Raw genomic sequence first — 7,500 nt, forward strand, 5'->3', positions numbered from 1 at the left:
GCTTCCCAGCAGGAGGATGTGTCTTGAAAGCCGACAGAGGCAAGAAGGCGCACTCCCTCAGCCCGCTCCAACCTCTGGATTCCTGCGAATTTCAGAAGAGAACTCTGGGGCAGCATGGCTTCTGTCATCTCCCAACAGCCTCTCTGTTCTTGCTATGTCCCCCGGACTGAGCATGTCTGTTTTTTTATTTTTATTTTGCTGAGGTGTGGTGCCTTCAACGACCGACAGGTGGCAGGAGAGCACTTTCTCCAACTGTGAAGGGGACTTTTTTCACTTCCTGAGTAGACTGGGCTCAGTGGCATATGCCACCAAGCCAGCCACTAGAAAATGCGGGTTTTGCAGCCGTGGGCCAGTGGGGGTTTAAGGGCAGGTGTGGCTCCAGCGTCTCTGGCAGACAGCTCCAGTTGCAAGGCAGCAGAAGAGAACAGGGAGGCTTGCCGGGCGCTGCATTCGGGGGCCCTCACGAGGTTTTCCGCAAGCCTTACACTCTGAAATGTGCTCAAAAAAATGAGCCCGGCTTGTCAGGAGTGGGATTTGAACCCACGCCTCCAATCGTAGACCAGAACACCCAGATGCAGGGAAGAGCTGCGCCTCTTGAGTCTGGCGCCTTAGACCACTCGGCCACCCTGACAGCTATGGGCAGGATTGGGAAAGATTCTTCAGTACCCAATGTCGCCAGGTGCCAGCGCCGGTTTTCATGCCCCGATCTCTGCATCAAAAGTACCCAAACACTCACTTAAGGACCCAGGGATGGCAGGAAACGCCCACTGATGGAGCCAGTGGACAGTTTGCAGGGTGCAAATAAGGGCTGGCCTCAGATCACTCATGGCGTAGTGCCGGCCTGTCCATACCTGTCGAAACCTGCATGCGGTCAAATGTGTCCGATTGACATTGTGGAAATAAAAAGAAACCAGCACCATGTTTCTGCCCGGTCTCGAACCGGGGACCTTTGGCTTGTTTGGCGAATGTGATAACCACTACACTACAGAAACAGCTCAGGTAGGCTGCGCTCTCGTGTGCTGGGACAGTTTTCAGTTGAAAGGCTTTGTGGCACTGATATCTCATGGGGCCCGCTGGTACCTGCCAGGTGGCACACACCAACGTGAAAGTTTGGCGCAAGCCTGCGCCGGACCTACATGGCAGCACACACAGCACCTCACACACAGGCTGCAGACATATACAAAAGACCAAGCTGGATGCAACAGTGGCGCGAGCCACGGCAGTCTCCACCCAGAAGGCATGTCCAAACCTTTATACATCAGCTCGCCGCCAGCGCATCATTACAAAGGAGGGGGAATTTCCAACACTGCCTCTTGGGCCATGGGCTTAAAAGCAGCCAACCATTGGCGACGGGCATCGAACCAGATACAGTCACGCACAAACTATTTTTGGGGGGGAATTGGGGACTCTGTGTTTTTTGTTTTCGGCGCTCCAAAAAGAAGGGCTCGTCCGGGATTCGAACCCGGGACCTCTCGCACCCTAAGCGAGAATCATACCCCTAGACCAACGAGCAACCACATGCAGAGAGCAGTGAGGGGGGGGGGGTGGTCTGCTTACCTCACTTGGCGCCATGCCCCAGTCGCTCCACGGCCTGACCCCTGCGTGTCACGTGGCCTGCCCCTGGCGCAAGCGCAGAGGACTGAGCTGCCTCTCAAGCAGAGAAACAAGAAGAAGAGCGGCAGCCTTCGCTGGCCAAAGCCCATCTGCTGCCGCTCGTTCGGGCTCGATCAGGCTCGATCAGGCAAGATATATGTGGCCGACCGGCCTAGAGCGCAAACCTGTGCTGCTCAGGGTGGGCAGCTTCCCAGCAGGAGGATGTGTCTTGAAAGCCGACAGAGGCAAGAAGGCGCACTCCCTCAGCCCGCTCCAACCTCTGGATTCCTCCGAATTTCAGAAGAGAACTCTGGGGCAGCATGGCTTCTGTCATCTCCCAACAGCCTCTCTGTCCTTGCTATGTAAATACCTTTACAGCCCCCTGGACTGAGCATGTCTGTTTTTTTATTTTTATTTTGCTGAGGTGTGGTGCCTTCAACGACCGACAGGTGGCAGGAGAGCACTTTCTCCAACTGTGAAGGGGACTTTTTTCACTTCCTGAGTAGACTGGGCTCAGTGACATATGCCACCAAGCCAGTCACTAGAAAATGCGGGTTTTCCAGCCGTGGGCCAGTGGGGGTTTAAGGGCAGGTGTGCCTGCGGGGTCTCTGACAGACAGCTCCAGTTGCAAGGCAGCAGAAGAGAACAGGGAGGATTGCCGGGCGCTGCATTCGGGGGCCCCCACAAGGTTTTCCGCAAGCCTTACACTCTGAAATGTGCTCAAAAAAATGAGCCCGGCTTGTCAGGAGTGGGATTTGAACCCCCGCCTCCAATCGGAGACCAGAACACCCAGATGCAGGGAAGAGCTGCGCCTCTTGAGTCTGGTGCCTTAGACCACTCGGCCACCTGACAGCTATGGGCAGGACTGGGAAAGATTCTTCAGTACCCAATGTCGCCAGGTGCCAGCGCCGGTTTTCATGCCCCGATCTCTGCATCAAAAGTACCCAAACACTCACTTAAGGACCCATGGATGGCAAGAAACGCCCACTGATGGAGCCAGTTGACAGTTTGCAGGGTGCAAATAAGGGCTGGCCTCAGATCACTCATGGCGTAGTGCCGGCCTGTCCATGCGGTCAAATGCGTCCGATTGACATTGTGGAAATAAAAAGAAACCAGCACCATGTTTCTGCCCGGTCTCGAACCGGGGACCTTAATGTGATAACCACTACACTACAGAAACAGCTTTGATAGGCTGCGCTCTAGTGTGCTTGGACAGTTTTCAGTTGAAAGGCTTTGTGGCACTGATGTCTCATGGGGCCCGCTGGTGCCTGCCAGGTGGCACACACCAACGTGAAAGTTTGGCGCAAGCCTGCGCCGGACCTACATGGCAGCACTCACAGCACCTCACACACAGGCTGCAGACACATACAAAAGACAAAGCTGGATGCAACAGTGGCGCGAGCCATGGCAGTCCCCACCCAGAAGGCATGTCCAAACCTTTATACATCAGCTCGCCGCCAGCGCATCATTACAAAGGAGGGGGAATTTCCAACACTGCCTCTTGGGCCATGGGCTTAAAAGCAGCCAACCATTGGCGACGGGCATCGAACCAGATACGGTCACGCACAAACTATTTTTGGGGGGGAATTGGGGACTCTGTGTTTTTTGTTTTCGGCGCTCCAAAAAAAGGGCTCGTCCGGGATTTGAACCCGGGACCTCTCGCACCCTAAGCGAGAATCATACCCCTAGACCAACGAGCCACCGCATGCAGAGAGCAGTGAGGGGGAGGAGGGTGGTCTGCTTACCTCACTTGGCGCCATGCCCCAGTCTCTCCACGGCCTGACCCCTGCGTGTCACGTGGCCTGCCCCTGGCGCAAGCGCAGAGGACTGAGCTGCCTCTCAAGCAGAGAAACAAGAAGAAGAGCGGCAGCCTTCGCTGGCCAAAGGCCATCTGCTGCCGCTCGATCGGGCTCGATCAGGCTCGATCAGGCGAGATATATGTGGCCGACCGGCCTAGAGCGCAAACCTGTGCTGCTCAGGGTGGGCAGCTTCCCAGCAGGAGGATGTGTCTTGAAAGCCGACAGAGGCAAGAAGGCGCACTCCCTCAGCCCGCTCCAACCTCTGGATTCCTCTGAATTTCAGAAGAGAACTCTGGGGCAGCATGGCTTCTGTCATCTCCCAACAGCCTCTCTGTCCTTGCTATGTAAATACCTTTACAGCCCCCTGGACTGAGCATGTCTGTTTTTTTATTTTTATTTTGCTGAGGTGTGGTGCCTTCAACGACCGACAGGTGGCAGGAGAGCACTTTCTCCAACTGTGAAGGGGACTTTTTTCACTTCCTGAGTAGACTGGGCTCAGTGACATATGCCACCAAGCCAGCCACTAGAAAATGCAGGTTTTGCAGCCGTGGGCCAGTGGGGGTTTAAGGGCAGGTGTGCCTCCGGCGTCTCTGGCAGACAGCTCCAGTTGCAAGGCAGCAGAAGAGAACAGGGAGGCTTGCCGGGCGCTGCATTCGGGGGCCCCCACGAGGTTTTCCGCAAGCCTTACACTCTGAAATGTGCTCAAAAAAATGAGCCCGGCTTGTCAGGAGTGGGATTTGAACCCACGCCTCCAATCGGAGACCAGAACACCCAGATGCAGGGAAGAGCTGCGCCTCTTGAGTCTGGCGCTTTAGACCACTTGGCCACCCTGACAGCTATGGGCAGGATTGGGAAAGATTCTTCAGTACCCAATGTCGCCAGGTGCCAGCGCCGGTTTTCATGCCCCGATCTCTGCATCAAAAGTACCCAAACACTCACTTAAGGACCCAGGGATGGCAGGAAACGCCCACTGATGGAGCCAGTGGACAGTTTGCAGGGTGCAAATAAGGGCTGGCCTCAGATTACTCATGGCGTAGTGCCGGCCTGTCCATACCTGTCGAAACCTGCATGCGGTCAAATGTGTCCGATTGACATTGTGGAAATAAAAAGAAACCAGCACCATGTTTCTGCCCAGTCTCGAACCGGGGACCTTTCACGTGTTAGGCGAATGTGATAAGCACTACACTACAGAAACAGCTCTGGTAGGCTGCGCTCTAGTGTCCTGGGACAGCTTTCAGTTGAAAGGCTTTGTGGCACTGATGTCTCATGGGGCCCGCTGGTACCTGCCAGGTGGCACACACCAACGTGAAAGTTTGGCGCAAGCCTGCGCCGGACCTACATGGCAGCACTCACAGCACCTCACACACAGGCTGCAGACACATACAAAAGACCAAGCTGGATGCAACAGTGGCGCGAGCCATGGCAGTCCCCACCCAGAAGGCATGTCCAAACCTTTATACATCAGCTCGCCGCCAGCGCATCATTACAAAGGAGGGGGAATTTCCAACACTGCCTCTTGGGCCATGGGCTTAAAAGCAGCCAACCATTGGCGACGGGCATCGAACCAGATACGGTCACGCACAAACTATTTTTGGGGGGGAATTGGGGACTCTGTGTTTTTTGTTTTCGGCGCTCCAAAAAAAAGGGCTCGTCCGGGATTTGAACCCGGGACCTCTCGCACCCTAAGCGAGAATCATACCCCTAGACCAACGAGCCACCGCATGCAGAGAGCAGTGAGGGGGAGGAGGGTGGTCTGCTTACCTCACTTGGCGCCATGCCCCAGTCTCTCCACGGCCTGACCCCTGCGTGTCACGTGGCCTGCCCCTGGCGCAAGCGCAGAGGACTGAGCTGCCTCTCAAGCAGAGAAACAAGAAGAAGAGCGGCAGCCTTCGCTGGCCAAAGGCCATCTGCTGCCGCTCGATCGGGCTCGATCAGGCGAGATATATGTGGCCGACCGGCCTAGAGCGCAAACCTGTGCTGCTCAGGGTGGGCAGCTTCCCAGCAGGAGGATGTGTCTTGAAAGCCGACAGAGGCAAGAAGGCGCACTCCCTCAGCCCGCTCCAACCTCTGGATTCCTGCGAATTTCAGAAGAGAACTCTGGGGCAGCATGGCTTCTGTCATCTCCCAACAGCCTCTCTGTTCTTGCTATGTCCCCCGGACTGAGCATGTCTGTTTTTTTATTTTTATTTTGCTGAGGTGTGGTGCCTTCAACGACCGACAGGTGGCAGGAGAGCACTTTCTCCAACTGTGAAGGGGACTTTTTTCACTTCCTGAGTAGACTGGGCTCAGTGGCATATGCCACCAAGCCAGCCACTAGAAAATGCGGGTTTTGCAGCCGTGGGCCAGTGGGGGTTTAAGGGCAGGTGTGGCTCCAGCGTCTCTGGCAGACAGCTCCAGTTGCAAGGCAGCAGAAGAGAACAGGGAGGCTTGCCGGGCGCTGCATTCGGGGGCCCTCACGAGGTTTTCCGCAAGCCTTACACTCTGAAATGTGCTCAAAAAAATGAGCCCGGCTTGTCAGGAGTGGGATTTGAACCCACGCCTCCAATCGTAGACCAGAACACCCAGATGCAGGGAAGAGCTGCGCCTCTTGAGTCTGGCGCCTTAGACCACTCGGCCACCCTGACAGCTATGGGCAGGATTGGGAAAGATTCTTCAGTACCCAATGTCGCCAGGTGCCAGCGCCGGTTTTCATGCCCCGATCTCTGCATCAAAAGTACCCAAACACTCACTTAAGGACCCAGGGATGGCAGGAAACGCCCACTGATGGAGCCAGTGGACAGTTTGCAGGGTGCAAATAAGGGCTGGCCTCAGATCACTCATGGCGTAGTGCCGGCCTGTCCATACCTGTCGAAACCTGCATGCGGTCAAATGTGTCCGATTGACATTGTGGAAATAAAAAGAAACCAGCACCATGTTTCTGCCCGGTCTCGAACCGGGGACCTTTGGCTTGTTTGGCGAATGTGATAACCACTACACTACAGAAACAGCTCAGGTAGGCTGCGCTCTCGTGTGCTGGGACAGTTTTCAGTTGAAAGGCTTTGTGGCACTGATGTCTCATGGGGCCCGCTGGTACCTGCCAGGTGGCACACACCAACGTGAAAGTTTGGCGCAAGCCTGCGCCGGACCTACATGGCAGCACACACAGCACCTCACACACAGGCTGCAGACATATACAAAAGACCAAGCTGGATGCAACAGTGGCGCGAGCCACGGCAGTCTCCACCCAGAAGGCATGTCCAAACCTTTATACATCAGCTCGCCGCCAGCGCATCATTACAAAGGAGGGGGAATTTCCAACACTGCCTCTTGGGCCATGGGCTTAAAAGCAGCCAACCATTGGCGACGGGCATCGAACCAGATACAGTCACGCACAAACTATTTTTGGGGGGGAATTGGGGACTCTGTGTTTTTTGTTTTCGGCGCTCCAAAAAGAAGGGCTCGTCCGGGATTCGAACCCGGGACCTCTCGCACCCTAAGCGAGAATCATACCCCTAGACCAACGAGCAACCACATGCAGAGAGCAGTGAGGGGGGGGGGGTGGTCTGCTTACCTCACTTGGCGCCATGCCCCAGTCGCTCCACGGCCTGACCCCTGCGTGTCACGTGGCCTGCCCCTGGCGCAAGCGCAGAGGACTGAGCTGCCTCTCAAGCAGAGAAACAAGAAGAAGAGCGGCAGCCTTCGCTGGCCAAAGCCCATCTGCTGCCGCTCGTTCGGGCTCGATCAGGCTCGATCAGGCAAGATATATGTGGCCGACCGGCCTAGAGCGCAAACCTGTGCTGCTCAGGGTGGGCAGCTTCCCAGCAGGAGGATGTGTCTTGAAAGCCGACAGAGGCAAGAAGGCGCACTCCCTCAGCCCGCTCCAACCTCTGGATTCCTCCGAATTTCAGAAGAGAACTCTGGGGCAGCATGGCTTCTGTCATCTCCCAACAGCCTCTCTGTCCTTGCTATGTAAATACCTTTACAGCCCCCTGGACTGAGCATGTCTGTTTTTTTATTTTTATTTTGCTGAGGTGTGGTGCCTTCAACGACCGACAGGTGGCAGGAGAGCACTTTCTCCAACTGTGAAGGGGACTTTTTTCACTTCCTGAGTAGACTGGGCTCAGTGACA

The 7,500-nt window shown here is 55.7% G+C and overlaps 2 non-coding genes across 2 annotated transcripts; both read right to left on the reverse strand.

The window, feature by feature from the left end:
* Positions 1-3,221: 3,221 nt before the first annotated feature.
* TRNAP-AGG (transfer RNA proline (anticodon AGG)) lies at positions 3,222-3,293 on the reverse strand. The gene has a single exon. It is a non-coding gene; the product is annotated as a tRNA-Pro (tRNA).
* Positions 3,294-5,036: 1,743 nt separating this feature from the next.
* TRNAP-AGG (transfer RNA proline (anticodon AGG)) lies at positions 5,037-5,108 on the reverse strand. Its single transcript has one exon. It is a non-coding gene; the product is annotated as a tRNA-Pro (tRNA).
* Positions 5,109-7,500: the final 2,392 nt, after the last annotated feature.

Source organism: Ambystoma mexicanum, chromosome 2q, assembly GCF_040938575.1.
Source record: "Ambystoma mexicanum isolate Mex_15411 chromosome 2q, UKY_AmexF1_1, whole genome shotgun sequence".
Lineage (NCBI taxonomy): Eukaryota > Metazoa > Chordata > Amphibia > Caudata > Ambystomatidae > Ambystoma > Ambystoma mexicanum.